At 37.0% G+C, this 16,715-nt stretch overlaps 1 protein-coding gene across 1 annotated transcript in view; it reads left to right on the top strand.

Moving 5' to 3' along the window:
- The window catches only part of ARPP21 (cAMP regulated phosphoprotein 21), a 140,836-nt gene that overhangs the window by 18,009 nt on the left and 106,112 nt on the right, over positions 1 to 16,715 (top strand).

Raw genomic sequence — 16,715 nt, 5'->3', positions numbered from 1 at the left:
AAACGATTAGGCTAAATTTAAGCAAGTAAACTAATGGCCTCTTTGGTTCTTAAAATCACATGCATCAACCAATCACATATATGTATAATGTGGTGATGGGGGAAAAATGTTTCGTTACTCTAATATCTCTATTCTTAAAAAAAAAAAAAAAAACATTTGGGTTATTTTCTTTGTTTTTTAAAGATGGCCAGTCAAAGGCTCTGAAGTATCACATAAATATTCAGTGATTTAACCAAGCACAGACACTAAGAAGTGAATGAAATCTTTCAAGAAAGCATTTCAGGGGAGAGTCTTACTGCTCTTACAAGAGCAAGTCTTATGGTACATCCTTGGGATCAGACTTTTTCAAAAACATGTTTACCAAGAGACAGTCCACAGATGAAAAGACAGCTGATTCCTCCAGGGGATTCTATAGGAACTGAAGGTACCAAGAAAACAAAAATGTAGTAGTTGTAAAGCTTTTTACCATCTCTGGTTCACATCTGGAACCAATAATCTATAGTATAGGAGCAAGCCCAGAATCAATGCAAAAAAGCTCCAACCTGAGGTATTCTCCTGGGAGGTAATTTTGAGTTTGGACCATTCTCAAAGAAGTGTTTGGCAGAGAAACTAAAGACCATTGAAATAAGTTTTATGTTGTGTCTCTTGAAACAGAAATAAATTTAATGTACTTAAATTATCCCTTCAGACCTCAGGCTCTATATTAGTATGTAATTCTTTTCTTTTTTCTTTGTTGTCCCACCACCCTTGTCTGAGTTGCCAGAGACTCCAGCTAGGTATGCAAAGTTCTTTCTTGTATGATGCCGGTTCACATACCTGGATTAATACAAATATTTAACAAATTATGTCAACAAACCTTTTTCACAAGAGATTATAAAAAGTGAAGAAGTGATTTTAAAAGAAAATTATGTGAATGTTTTTACTTCTGGAAAATTTGAAAAAGTCATTTAAATGCTTTGCCATGTTTTTAGTTAGGTTATATCCACAGTTTTGTCAGGTTGCTTGCACAGACTGCTTAATCTTTGGACATAAATGAGAAGAGTTTTGAGTTCTGTAGAAGAAAGAGTATTTTCAGTATAGAAGATGGTAAGCTGATCTAGAGGCCCCTAATAGGGAGTATAGTACTTGGATGGAGTTATAGCTAGAAGCCACATGTGATTATGGTGTGGAAGGTTGGAGCAGTAGCGTTGCCAATCCCAACTTCAGTTCAGTTGCAATACTGCTAATTCTGCTGTGGCAAGGAGTCAGTGCAGTCTGATATCTGAATCAATTGTTACAAGATATTAAATGTTCACATACTGAGAAAATTACTTCCACTGAAATTGAAAAAGTTTGCTCCAATCCTATTGCATTTGAACCTCTGGTAACCCAAAGAAAATGACAATCCAGAAGTTAAAGGCTTGAGAGACCTTTCGTACAGCACAGAGGATAACAATAAGGCATCTGATGATGAGAGGAAAGGAAGGGATAGCCTCTAGAGGAGGTCTTTTAGAGCAGTGGTACATGCATCGCCAGTGGTTTGCAACCCACCTCACAATGCTGCATGAGTGATGCTTGGATTGCCAAGTGTTTTGTCCTTCTCCAGTAGCCTGTTAGTTGTTATATTGCCAGTAGTGGTCTCCACCAAAAATATTAAAACTGCCTGCTTTCGTTATGTCTGTTCAGTCTGAGGCTTTATCCTTCAGTAGTTTTTGTAGACAAGTCCTTTGAGGAGCAGGAAAGCCTTAAATTGTTTTAGAAGACTGATTCTAGCCTCTCTAATTGACTGTGTGAAAGAGTTGTATTTTACAGTTGTGCCTAGACTTTGCAGCCAAGATCAAAGATTTATTAAACTCTTCCTTTTTCAGTCCCATACACTGGGAAAAAGGGTCCATTGCATTGAACAAACATAGGTGGGAGGCAGATGAAGAAAGAGCAGCAGAAATTCACATTCATGCAGCCAAACAGCATGGGAGGCAGATGCATTTGTAGCATTTTATTTTTATTAAGGTAAGTCACATTCTTCTGAACAGTGAGCAGGAAAGCATTTCTGACCGACTGCATGTCTTCAAATTGATGCCTTTATTACAATAGTGTTGAACCTAAAGTAGCTAGTGGTTTGGGGAAAGTTACAGGAATAAGGACACCTTTTGAAAATGATTTTACTTTTTCTTTCCTTTTAGTACTTTTTCCTCTCTGAAGCAAAGGATAATATGAAAAAAATTACAGCTTGTAGTGTAATCAGTCTGAAATAATTATTTAAGTTTTGCGTAGTATACTTGCTGCCCAATATTGCTGATAATCTTAGCTCTATCTGTCCTAGAACATGATAATATTTATACAGCTGTTTAAGCCGTAAACAAACGTGTCCTATTTAAGCATGTGTAATGTACTGAAATGCTATATGCTTCATTGTTTAGGATGTGCCAAGTATGAAAAATTAGCAGAGCCTCCAGAATAATTATGTTTGTGTCATGCTCTGATCATAATCAATACATGAGAGATGCAATATTTTGGTAGAAGATGAAATAGTCGAGAACCAGGCAGTAGTTGGTAATATGAATTATAGGTGTAATATGGACTGAATCAGGATTGTTGTGTAGACGGGTAATCTTCAGGTTTTCTCCTCCTGATAAGCTTGAAATCTTTTCATTGTGGCACCCTGGTCTCGCCAGCTTCAAACTGCATGGACTGGGTTCATGTGCGGTAGACAGCATGCTTGCAAGTGCTGGGCTTTCCTTCACTGTTGCTTCTAAAACCACCATTGGAAGGAAGCAGGTGCCCAGCTTCTGCCATGGTTATCATTTCTCTGTTGTTTTGTTTGTTTGTTTTTCTTTAAATTGATGACATGCTCTTTTCAGTGAAAGAAACTTGATTCTGTAAATGTTTGTGAATAGGTAGGTAAACATTCTGGGTTTATATTGGTTTTTTTGAAAATAGAAGTTTTATTGGTCAAAGCAAGTATATTTGAGAGAGATGCTGGTTTTAGTATACTATTATGGTGAGAAGAGGTTTCATTCAGTTGGCACTCCCATGTCCAGCCTTGTTTTATTCTGAGATGTCAAGCCACTAGTATGGATGCTGGAGGCTGGTTAGTTTGCTTGTTAGTTAGCTGATTAGCTTTTTTCTACTCTGTCAGTGTCTTGATATTTTGATTTTGTGAGGTCTGTAAATGTTTCCCAGAGTGAAGGTTTACAAGACAGTTGAAAGACCCATTGTTGAACTTGACAGTTCTATCAGATGATACCTTTTAGGAGGCTATTAGCCTTTCAAATTCCAACCTTTGACTGAGTAACAAAAAATGTAACATTAGGCATAATTGAACGTTCCAGTGGTTGTTTGCCAGCCTTTGCACCTGTCATTGGGCACAGTCATATACAAATGTAATGAGTCTCAGACCCTTTATTTTTAAATCTTCTATTAGACTAGAGGTATCATAAAACTTGTCTGGATTTAAGATGGGAATAATGTGGATAAGGATTAGGAAAAGTCAGATGAAGAAAAGACATGAAAAAGTGCAGTGAACTGCTTATCTATCCCTTGTTCTTCAAAGACACTTCTTGGCGATAATCAGGTGTTTCCTAGCTGTTTGAGGTTTTGAGATGTGAAGATTCAGAAAGCAATAGTGTGTCTGGATATTTATTTTTTTTTGAGGAGAAAACAGTCAAAGGAAGGCTAGAATTTTCCTCTTTCACAATTTCTATATGTGAAAATGTGTTAGAAACGAGGGGGGAAAAATCTGCAAAATGTAAATATGAAGGCCAAGCTCTTTGAGTGAGAGATGGTCTTTCATTCCTCCTTCATCTCTCCTTCTCTCCCCAACCCACAGAATAATCTCCAAAGCTGGAAATCATAATAATTCGTATTCACATTTGTCATGGTACTTAAAGGGCTGGTCAGGTCCCACTGATTTAACTGATTGTGCATTCTCACAGGCTTTGTCTATATTGAGAAGATGAAAAGGAGCTGGGAAAGTAATAAACATGCACACTGAATAAACAACATATAGCAGCAAATGCTGTAAGACTTGTATAATAATGCCTTTTCATATGGTTTGTGAGAATGGGTTAGGATATAGACCTCATGTCTGTCTCCTGGGGATAAGGAAAGAGGGAATGTTTTTTCTCTTTAGCTGGAATTTGTCCATCTTCAAAACTCATTGGCCCTTAGTGTTATTTCTGGTATCATATTATTGCACACTGAAAAGTTTCTCTTCTGCCACAGAAGATCTTATGACCTGTTAGTGGAAAATGGAAGGCCTTTAAGTTGACTTAAATTCCAAGGTCTGTTCTTGGCTGGCTGCATCCATACTGAGAACACAAAGGGGATACAACTGTGTAGGTGTAGCACATTAAACTTGCAGTAGCAAAGTAGTGTATAAAAGGGATAGTAGATTTACCTGCAAGGTATTTTAAAAGTGTATTAGTGTAAGTACTGGCATTCCTAATACTTGGTGCTTTTAGCTTTTTTTTTTTAAATATCAAGTGTACTGTATACCTAGATAATTAGAACACATGGAAGTGATAACATTCTTCCTTCCTTTTCTTGCCCTATTGTAAGTTTTCCTTTCTTCTCTTCCCGTAGTTTTGAAACAGACAAGAAGATTATGTACCAAAACTCCATTAGTACTAGTTAAGAATGAAATTGTTGGGATGGCTGCTTATGGTTCCTCCAACAATCATAACTAAGCTAAATTGCACATATGTATTAAGACATAAAACATAGAATATACCAATGCATAATATTTCTTATAACACATTGTGCATGCTGTGGGAATCATCACTTTGAAAATCTTGACTTCTGTGTGCTTAAAATCTCTCTTGAAATCTAACATTATTGTATTTTTTTCTTTTGCATATAAATTTATTTGTGCCTGATGGTGATAAAAATCAGGTCAGGAATGCCATCTTAGTATCCCTGTGAACTCCGCATAGCAACCAGTTCTTCTCCTTCATTTACCGTTTTTGCAATAGAAACTGATACAACAAGAAATAGTTATTTATGCATACAATGAGATTAAAACTCTAAGCTCCCATTATGACCCTGTTATGTCTCAGTAAGTTCCAAATGATCTCTGATATTTTTATTTTTTTTTTTTGGAAAACCAGATTGAAATACTGCTTACTTGGATTACGGATATAAGCAAAGGAATACTTAAATAATATTTTTATTTTGTTGACCAGAAGGTATGGGACCATTTTGCAATCTAGCCAACCTTTGGTCCTTGTCCTGCAGTACAGTTAACAGTTCCTGTGTCAAGATTTCACCATGTAGATGTCAGGAGATTATTAAAACTTAGAACAGTGAGGAAGTAAACCCGCAGTGTCTGCTGAAGCTAACATCACCAAGTTGCCCTGGCAGCATAGCGAGCCTTGGTCCCTCTAATCCAGTGGTGGAATTCCTAGGCTGTCAGCTTTTAGCCTGCTTCCACTCTCATCTTTCCTTTATCCTGTTCAGTTTGGCTCTCTGATGTTTGAGTGTTTTAGTTAGCCATATGAAGTAACTTACACACACTGGAAGATTGACCTGAAACTGGGCATGTGAGGGTCTGATTATTTCTGTTCAGTTGAAGAAGATAGCTGCACAGTCAGTGCTACTTTGTTCATCATGCTTTCTGCTGTCATCCTCTTTCTAGGACTCCTGTTGAAATTGGGAGAAATTTGCATGGAGCAGCATGGCAATTTGTAATCTTCAGCAGGGTATTCTATTTGAAATGATTTTGTTCTATTTGCTATAATTGAAATTGAGGTGTGGAAACTTTGTTTTGCTGTATCTTTGACTAGAAGCTGGGATTTTCATAAGGGTCTAAGGTACTTAGGTGTCCAAATTTTCTTGGACACTAATGAATGCTTAAGAGTCTTTGTTATCCTACGTTTTGAGAAATGCATGTTTAACATTGATAACAGGATGTTGATATAACTGTTACTGTTTTAAGAGATTTGGTTTTGTCCCTAAACATGCGTATTGCATTATTGTCTCATACTGGCTGATGGATTTGTTTACTGTATTATGGTAGCTCTAAGCAGCTACTTTCAAAATTTGCTATGGAGGATGGTGGGTAAACATGGATTAAAAATATTCCCCTCATCAAAAAGGATGCAATCCATTTAATTTTGTAATGTTAAAATCACAAATTAGACTTCAAGATCATGCCTGGAATACTTGAAAAGCAGCTGCAGCCTTTCGTTTTAGAGGTCCTGTATTTGCAACTGCTGATAATCTTGAATTGGTGTTGGAAGAATGTATCATGATATAGTAGCTATGACAGTCACAACTTCAAGACTCCTTGCTTATAGTCCAAGGTAAAGTCGTCAATAAAAGCAAATGTTTTTATGGTCATATACTTGCAGGGAGATCTCAGGTTGCATGCTTATTTTCTATGAGCTGGTTGTGCAATTCAACAGCTCTCTTCATGAGAACCAAAATTCAAAAGGTGGGTAGAAAGAAGAGAGATGGCTGGTCCTTGGCGTGTTGTCTCTTTAGTTGTCCACTGATGTAAAAAACAAACGAACAAAAACAACAAAAATATCCCTTAGGCATAACACTTGTCGAGATCATAGGTGTGAGGTGGCTTCAGATCTCCATTCATGGACGACTTTCTGAGGATCAGGGCTTTTCTGGCATGATTCTCAACTTGAAATAAATTTCGCTTGTGGTATTTGTTTGAGCCTGTGGTACGTTGGCCTATGTGGTGCAGTTACATGAGTTGCTGGTGGGCTTGTTCTTGGTCCTTCTTAAATCATGGACATTTCCTAAATATAAGTCACTTAACTATTTTAGAAGGCATCCTAGACTGTGCCTTCAGGTGTTCTGACTCGTGGCAGCTATGGTCCTACTTGAAAGTAAATTAAAGCACTGAGCTTGCTGCTATATTCCTTTTTTTTTTTTTGAGCTATTCAATGGTTTTATTAAGTAACTTTTTTTTCTTTTTTCTGTTGCACTTTAAGGGAGGAATAAGACACTTGTCTGGTTGTTCTGTATATATTGCGCATGTGTTTAAAAGTCAATGCTGGTTTGTAAAGCCTGTGACTGATCAGGTACACAACATAGAAAATCAGGCGATAGCAAAAGGAAAAAAAATTGCAGCTCTGCCATTCCTTTTCAGCAAAAAAGAATTCTTGAAATGTCAGCTTGATTTTTTTTTTCCTATTTTAAGGAGAATTTAGAGAACATTGCTCAATAATTAAACCTCTTTCTATTGGAAATATTTTGGAAAATAAGTAAGTTTTAGAGTAAGCTGAAGCTAATTTCAAATGTATTTGTTAAATTATTTTTTCAAGTCCTCCCTTAGGTTTGTTTTCAGATATTACCATAATTTTCATACTGTTGGGTAGTTGCTCATTTTATTGACATATTTCTTGCAGTAAGAAAATGTTTGGTATTTTATACTGCAATTTTTTCATTTCTGTAATAGGGTGAAAGGTTTCGTTCAATCATACAGATTTATCTGAAAGTCATGCATTATTGTAAGTCCAGTGAATCTTCAGAACAGTTGCTTCTTTGTGATTATTTACACTTGCTCCTGTAGATATATGCTTAAAGTGGAATATCTGTAAGCATGCTTATAGTCAGCACCTATCTTTAACAATTCCCTGGGTGTTTTAACCACATACTGGAATGGAACCTATTTACTATTTTATTTGTTTGTTTTTGTTTAATAATTATAAACCAAATTTCAAGAATATTTTGTGAATTTGGAGATACTGTGGCACTTACAACACTGTATTTGAAATAGTTGCTTGTTTTATTCTGTTGTAAGAAACTGCGATTTTTCCCTCTTTCCCTCTTCACAGTTTGAACTAGTACAGTAGATACATGTTTTAAAGTAATATTCGATCAGAAGATTGGTTTTGCTACAAACTATGTCATAAATAAAGCCAAACATGTAGGATGATAGTTTTACTTCTTTTGTTGTCTTTTGCAGAAAGTTCTCAGGCAGATAATTTTTAATGCCAGAAGAAAAGACAAGGGCATAAATTCTGGCCATTGCACTTAGATGAGTTACGATTAAACATGCTTAGGGTAAGGCCTTTTTCATTAAGGAGGCTGGTTTGCAAGAAGGATCACAGTTCCTCAGAACCAGGCTTACAGCAGCAGAGTGGTTACTGACTTGCCCTTTCTCATAGTTGTCATGTTTCATCAGTCTTTGGATATCTTGAAGATATCAGAATAAATCCTGAGGCTCAAAAGAATAGCGTAATATATTAAGAAATATTGGCCAAACAGATTTTGTCTTCTGCAAAAGTTCTTGTCTTCTGGCTTCAGTTCTTGCAAGGGGGAGGGTCAGGCTAGACTCAAAATACAATTAAATTGGCAAACAGTATTCCATTCGCAGTTGTTTTTTTTTTTTTTAATGTTGAGAGGAGAAAAAAAATCACTGGATTACGTGGTTGAGTGCTTCAGCAAATTTTAATCTGTCTCCCATACAGCAAATTGACTTAGTTTGTGGAACATTCTCTTTGGCATTTTCTTCTTTGAAAAAGAAAACACAAATAGTAATTGCATTGGTATATGAAGGATGCATGTAATACATTTTGATTTCTATCTGGCATTGGGTGCTGTACTAATTAAATTTATAAAGCATCACCTGATTGTTATATATTGAAATTAACTAATTTTATGAGCAGTTTCAAAATTTCAGTGAGAGAAAGGATCTCAAGCTTGCCTCGTTTAGAAGACTGTGAATCAATATTTTTCCCTTCCTTACAAGAATTCCAGGGCCAAATTTTTAGCTGCTCTGTCTCATATCTTCCATGTACTTGCACGACTTGGTATTTGAAGAACCATATTTTGTCCATTAAAAGGATTGTTTGCAAATAGAGAATAAAATGTGTACCTCGAGACTCTCAGAATGAAATATGTCCTTGAATTAAACGGGCAGCAGAACTGTACCAATGATAGTGGTCTGCATCAGACGCACTTAAGATCATGCTTAGCTTGCCTAAATGTCACAAAAATCCTTTGGCTTACCCAATAAAAGACAGACTGTAAGATGCTTCCGAAAAGCAATTTACACACTAAAATGTTCATAACTAGCCAGTATGAGATTTTAAGTAAAGAATTAAGGACATGTGAAGCTACAGAGTACTCATTAAATTCAGAAATCTTATGGGTACCTGCTTTAACTTTTATTAAGGTCTTTCGTTTTTCCAAAGACATATAAGTGAAGGTTCCATTTAGCTGAGACCCAAACCTGGAAATAAAACCTTAAGGAACCTCTAGCACAGAGCTATCTTTGAAAGATATCAGTTGCAGAGCCAGTACCTCTGTTTTTGTTCCTCAACCTTTACTAATATATATTCCACTCTACCATTTCAGTGTTCTGCTTTATAATCAGATTGCTGTTCCTCTCTGATATCTAGCACAGCAATGGGCTGTGGGGGGGTGTAGAGAGACGATGCAGCCGTTCTGCCATGGAAATAGAATATATTATGGACTGTAGAATTTCTGTCCTGTACTTCTATTCTGTAATTTAAATCTCAGTATTTTTAGATTATTGATGTAGTTAGTGGTTTCTAGTGCCAAGTAAGACAGATTGTCTCACAGCAGGTAAACGCAATTTTGGATATTATAGAGGTTTTTTTATTATTGTATTCAAACTTGTGGAGACTTCAATCTGTATAACAAGATTTAAAGTACTCAAAAAATCTCACTTTCTGATTTTTGTTTTGAATGTACTTTTTGATAAAATATATACTTTTCTACTTGAAATTTAATAGGACATATTCCTTGGAGACATTGGCTTGAAAGTTTGATTTCTGTTGTGTATTCATTGCTCTTTTATTAGTTTATGTGTCATGAAGCTTTTTGGCTGGGTATATTTGGGGTGGCCAGATACATTTTCAACAAAACTAATTAGCTCTCTTTCTCATACATATGTCATAATTTCTTCCCAGAAAAAACACAAATAGACATCCAAATGCTTTTTCTGCCTCTTCTTTTGTTCACAGTATCACACGGAGTTTGGAATTACCCACTGGAAAAGTCAAACATAATGCAGAAACCACAGGATTTCTGGCGAGATGTTTTCAGCAGCCAAAGCTACAAATCCACTCTAGGAACTGGCACTGTTGCTTTTGTAAACCAGGGCTTTTGCCTTTTCTCTTGTTACAATTGTAATAATTGCTTTTGGAGAGGATTTCTTCCTCTTGCTAACCCTTACTGTGCCAGTAGAGCATACCTGAACCTGTCTCTGCTTCATTTTTGTAGCTTTGGTTGAATTTTTTTAATTGTACTGGTGTTGCTAATAACAAAATGTGATGTATATCAGTACCTGTCTTAAGATGTGTGCTAACATAGATTGGGGATCTCAGAGAACATTTATTTCAGAGATAGTGGAATTAACAGAAGATCTGAATGCTGGTATCTTTGTTATTTCAACAAGTGAGCATAAACTGAAGAAAATGCAATTATTCCATTGGCTTTTATAACATGCATTGTATCATTAGCCAGTTTAAATTCTAAGTTTTAGTATTAATTGGTGTTTTCCTTTTTTTTTTTTTTTTTCCCCAAATGATGGTAGTATAGTTTGCATTGAATTCAAACTGTGGCATGTTTTAGCATTCTTTTTGTAATGTGTGGTGTTTCTTACTTGACTGCATTGCCAAAGACCATCCAAAATGGGACTAACAAAGTGGGATTAATATAGTTGTATAAAGTATAAATATCCATACACTAAAACATAAAATTTAACTATGTAAAATGTACGCGTATTTTTATATAATTATAAATGTTTATAATTTCCCTGTACTATTGGAACAGTAAGCTAACTAATGTTGGTTTTGCCTTAATTTCCTTTTTCTTCAGAAGCACCTCAAACAATGAGAAAACTTGGGGGAGCAGATCTGACAAGGAAAAGCAATAATTATTGGGAGATTCAAAGCTCTAAATGAAGTGCAGCTCCAGATTGGATTGCACATTGCTAAAATATATGCCTCTTGCAAGATTTTGGATAGGATAGTGGTGTCTAACAAAATGAGCTTGCTTAATGAGGCATTTGGCTTTAGGCTTTAGGAAGAATTGAATAAAGGAATAAGTAAAGCTGAGCTTTTAGTTACTGTGTGTAAGGCAAAATGGATTTAATGCGTGGATTAAAAAAATAGAGAAAGTATTGAAGGTATGAGAAGCACAGCTTGACTTGCAGAACCAAAACAGGTTTTAAGAACTTCTGCATTAAATTAAAATGTATATATTAAAAAAAAAAATAAAACTAAGCTATATATTCTTTCAGATTCTATTATAACAGCAATCCTAGTTTACCACAAACAGCTTGAATTTTCTCCCCTAGAACATGCTGAATACCTGTAGTCTCTCTATTACAGCTCACGGACTCTGCAGTAGCTCTGACTGAAGTCAATAACTTCTGCTGTGCTGTTGATCAGCATTGCATATTGAAACCATAAGTATTCATTCCGTGTCTGCAATTGCTTATGATAATCGCTGTCTGAAACTGTTTTTAGTGTTTGTGGAAAAGGAGCTCCTCTAGTGCGTTCAGTGCTATGCTGCAGGGCGTGAAGGAGTTCTGCCTGCACAAAGCAGAATGCAGTCCTGGTGGAGGAAGAGTAGGAGAGAGGTGTAAGGAATGGCTGAAGCAGACTGTCAGTTGATAGAAGTCACACTAGGTGTAGGTAATAATAGAAATGGTGTATACCTGTTTATATGTCAATTAAAAGGAGTTGGCTTTTTTAAGCCTAACAGCAGTGAATGAGGTGATGTACGGTTATTTCCCACAGCACAAGAAAAATATCAAGAAATCAGGAAAGCAATTTAAAATGAAGAACCTGTATTGGCGCAAGAAGAAAAACGTACAAAAGATTTGTATACAGCTGGGTAGTGGAGAGGGGTGTCCTGCTAAGGTAGCGAGGTTCTTGAACATCCTGACAGATTACTATAGTGTCCTCTGTAGTTCCCCTCTTAACCTTGAAATAAAGCTCAGTCTATAAAGAGGACTTTTGTGTTATGATTGCCTTTGATAGGCAAGAAATAGACCTGATAATTGTGGAGTTTTGGTCCCCTTTTCCATTTGAATTGTGTATTTACCTATATGGTTTATTGGACTCATAGAATTTGAGAAAGAGGGCTTTTGTGCACTGACAGGTGACTTAGGTGGGAACCATGTTGTCTGTCTTTGGAGTCACGAGAGCTGTGCTGCTTTCTGCCAACTGAGAGCCTGACCAGTTAGTTGAATGATTTTGGTTTTAGGGAAATTTGTCAGGATTATGTCTGGGAATGAGATACAAATTGGCATGTGTTTGACGTGTGACTCTATTGAATGCTGGACTAAAGCATAAAACTCGTTCCAAGGGTTCTGATTGTTACATTTGATTATCTTGTTAAAAGTTTGTGTTACTCAGCTTCTGACAAACTTATGTGATTGACATTTATGAGCCAGTTCAATCAAAGCATCTTTTCTTGCTGATCCTGGAAAACTTCAAATGGTCATCATGACAGAAAAAAGAGTGTGGGTATTTTTTTTCTTTTTTGAAGCCTTTTATTATGGATGAAAACAGGTTTTCCCTGTAGGCCATCCATATTTATTTTCCTGGTCAGACCTTCTAGCTTTGTAGAAATATAACAAGCTAGGGGGAATATGGTCGTTATTACTTGGCTGAAGATGGTGAGATTGACATGAGGTCTTCTGACAGGAGATTAAAGTGGAAAATATTGGTGACAATCCATTAGGAGCAAGAGGATCTCTTTGAAATACAGAATCAGGTAGAAATCACAAAAAAATCACTTTCTTTTTTTGATTATTAGACTGTTCTCATCCTGCGGTAACTTGTAAATACTGGATTTCATGTGCAGGTTGGGAGGAAGGTTAATGCTAGTCTTTATGCATCCGAAGACAGAGGCTTCAGCTGGGATGCTGTTCCTCATATCTGCTCTTCTCCTGTTTTCTTTCTAAAAGAGAATTGGGTGTCTCAGGATCTGAAGTCTGATCCAAAATAGCTCAGTTCGTCCCATTTACGTTAAGTTTGACCATTGTTGCCACTGAGGGCTAGTGTGGGTCAGTGGCCTCAGCACTGTTACAGAGATGCTCGTGTTTCTCCCAGTCCTGGAAAAAAAAAAAAGGCCTGTACTATCTGACAGTTTGTGTTAAAATGCCAACAATAAATAAGTCTAAATAACCTATTATCCACAAAGGTCTGTAGCATGTGGGAACAGAAAATGTAGGCAATCACTACATCAGTTTTTGTGGTGATGATGGAGAGGGGACAAAGTGAAAACGAGGAGGTGGGAAATCAGGCTTCAAGCATTTCCACTATAAATACTCTTTGTCCTTGTTTTTTTAAGGTTAAACAGACAGCTTACAAATCCATGCATGTGAGAAAACAGGAAGGAGCACTCTGTACTGCAGGTCTAATGATGTAGATTCAGAGGACTAGGACTGATAACTGAGTAGTAGTGTGTACAAAATTAAAAACTATAGGATTTGTTTTATCTGCTTTTTTTTTTTATAGGGTTTATTTTCTAAAGCTTTTCTTTGAAGCTACCACAAAGACTTGAAGCTTTTGTTTTCAGTTTTAAACCTGAGAGTGCCTTAGAATTGCTTGATGCTGGAAACTGAAACTTTTAAGTAAAGGTCAAATAGCAGCAAGTTTATGCTTTAAACCACAAAAGTTTGGCAACATCGAAGGCTGTGTGTATAGATGATTTTAAGGTAATGCTGTAGTCAGTTTGTAGTCACTGTGTTGTGTGGTGGAAATCATCTGACATCTGTCTCCAGTGGCAGAGAGGATTCTCTGTGTAGATTCAGAGCTCAGAAGTGCACTCTGAATCCTCCCATCCCAATAATTTCAGTGTATGGGCTTGTACCTCTAAGCCATCCATGTGAATGGAGAACCACCATGAGATGAGGAGGATCCTGACACGTAGGTACTGCCTACCTCAGCTGCAGGAGCTGAAAAGGACTTCACCACTCTGCTCAGCAGCCTTATTTGGAGAAGAAACTTGGCTGTCACTCAGGCAGCGTGCAGCTGTTGCCTGCTCCTAGGTAAACTCTTTGGGCTTAAAACCTGCTCATCTCCTCTTCTGAACTAGGACATGACAATACTTATTCGGAGCATAAGGATCTCAAAATTCCTCTTTTGGTAACTGAAGCATGCAATACCTTTGAGACCATGAAAATATTTCCTGGTACTTAATACAGGAATGGCTTACTCTCCTATGGTGGGCTTTTAGGGTTTTGTTAGAAGCCTCTGTTTAATTTCAGTTGATGATCAGCTATCAGATGCTCATTGAGAAGAGTTTTCTAATGCTTTTGCTCATTGTTTTATTCTGTGCTTTTTATGACAGCTCATCTTCTGGGTATAGTTTCTAAACTCCTGCATGAAATTAAGTGTATTTCTTCCTACGGACTTTTTTTTTTTTTTTTTTTTGAATCTGCGTGGCATGTGTTGTACAAACGTATGTGGCTGTATGCTCCTTCTTCTGTCCTTTTGTCTTTGAGCCTTGGCAGTATCTGCTCCAGCTTGGTAGTGTACTCAGCTTCTGAAGTGAAAATCCTATTGATAAAGAAAACCATTTGAGAAGAAACAGCATTTTCATCCTGCAGCATATTCTGGTCAGCTGGCGTTCATAAATTGTTTGCTAACTGATCATATCATTTGTGTTCAAGAGGGTCTACAAAAAAGCTTGGTGTGCACCTGCGTTTTCTGTTTCAGTGCTGCGTGTAGTGCTCAGATTGCTTTAAGGAATTAGAGGCTCAAATTTTGTCACAATCTCCTGTAGACTACTTCAAAGATCCCAAGACCCCTATAACATTTGGCTCACTTGCAAATGAGGAAGGTGCTTTTTGCCTAGCAACAAGCTTTGCTGTTTCTACCTGAGGATCAAAACCCCAAGTGCATGTGCTCAGCCTCTTGCGTCACTTCGGTGCTGAAGGTTTGACAGTCAAATCAGCACTGACATTTCTGTTGATGTGCAGGAAAGAGAATAATCCAGTATGTTTCTCCATGGCAGTGCTGTCACTGCAGGACTGACAATAGCAAAAAGTGCATTCATCGCTGAATAATTAGATATCCTGGAAACATGCGAAAAATGGAAACGTATTTTCCATCAAAACCTCTCCCTCTTAATGGCTATTTCCTGACTGATGCCTTTTTGCTGTTTATATACTCCCTGAAGCATTTTGTAGAAATCTGAGTCTCTTTGGAAACCCACCCAAACAACCAGAAATGTATTTTACGTATTGTAGTATGTAAAGGGTTAGTCATCACTTGTAAGTTGCCTAATGAAGGAGGAGGAAATTTATATTAAGGGAAGGCAAAGGCTTGACTCTGACTGGTATATGTCTCAATTCTTCCTGCCTTTTTTTTTTTCCCCCCTCAGAAGATAATTCTGAAGGAATTTTTAAAATCATCTGAACAAACATGGGCATTGCAGGTTTGAAAAGTGGTAGCTGCATGCTGTAAGCTTTTTTTCCCACTTTTTCTTGGGAAAATATATGGGATTTTTTGTTGTTGTTGTTTTAACTTAAGATTCTGTGGTTTTCTCATAGATTGACAATGAAAAATTATGTTGGCATCAGAGATCTTAAGTGTAACAATATGGGGAATTCAGTTTATGAAGAAATATGTCTTTGGTAAAGCATGATAAGATTATGTTGAGCATCTGTAGCACAGGACCAGAAATGCCATTTATTGAAGTCTTGGCAGATCACTTGCTGGATCTGATACCCTTTGTTTGCTCGGTTTGTAGCCTGTTTTTGTTTTGCTCTGTTTGTTTGCTTTATGAACAGTTAATTTGTAACGCTGAAGGATCCTGAAATAATCTTTTGTTTTCTGATTTTGGTACAGATTGCCTATTTCTAGGGTTAGTTTTGAAAGCTTTTGATTGCATGTTATCTCCTCTGGTTGGCTGTTTTACAGGTGAAACTGTAACACACTGTATTTCCTTGGGTTTCTTTGTGTTTTGTTTTGTTTTTTTTTTCCCTGTTCTTGTTTGTTTGTGTGTCTGTTTTGATTTGGGGGGATATTGGCTCCATGAAGTCTGTTTTTACATGTGCTTGATTGCTTAGGCATGATTTTCTATATTGTTACTTTGGCATTCTCATAGTGATCCTTAAAGTATATTTCTCAGTAAGATAAATTTACTGAAAATACCCTGTTGGAAATACTAGAAAGTAAGTGGGAAGACATACTCTGTATTATTCTGCACAAATGAAGCATGTTGAAGAACGGAAATACTTTTGTATATGTTAGTTTGTAGGATTATAGAAGTGTACAGAGCTGTGTGCTCTTTTCCTGGGTGCACCTGAGATTCTGGAGGCAGCAGGACTTGATTTTTGTGAAGTGCTAAATTCTGTTTCTGTCTCATGAAATTCAGCTACCTTAATGTTGTGAGCCCCTGTGCACGGTAACATACTGCAAGGAAATTGCAACAAGGTGCAATTTCAAGTGTCTCAGAAACAAGGCGTCTAATATTAGACTTGAAACAGTCTTCAGGTTTTTTTTCTTCTTCCCAAGCAGAGTGCTGTGGGTTTCTTCCTATCTGTAGTTTTTGTGCATGCAGCCATGGCTTGTAAATCAGATTTGTCCCAAAATACTCCTTTTCTGTCAGACCAGTTCTTCAGCTGGCCAACACGGGCCTGATGCACAGCATATATTACATTGCTGAGGCAACTCTTTCTTCAGGTTTATTTCCCTGATGATAACCTGGAGATCTCCTATGTACCCTACACGTAGCCTGAAAAGGAAGTTATTTTTGGCAGTGTTTGGAGGGATAGGGTTTCTCTT

This window comes from Cygnus atratus, chromosome 2 (assembly GCF_013377495.2).
Source record: "Cygnus atratus isolate AKBS03 ecotype Queensland, Australia chromosome 2, CAtr_DNAZoo_HiC_assembly, whole genome shotgun sequence".
In the NCBI taxonomy this organism is placed as follows: Eukaryota; Metazoa; Chordata; class Aves; order Anseriformes; family Anatidae; genus Cygnus; species Cygnus atratus.
This window is presented reverse-complemented; position numbering and strand designations above follow the sequence as displayed.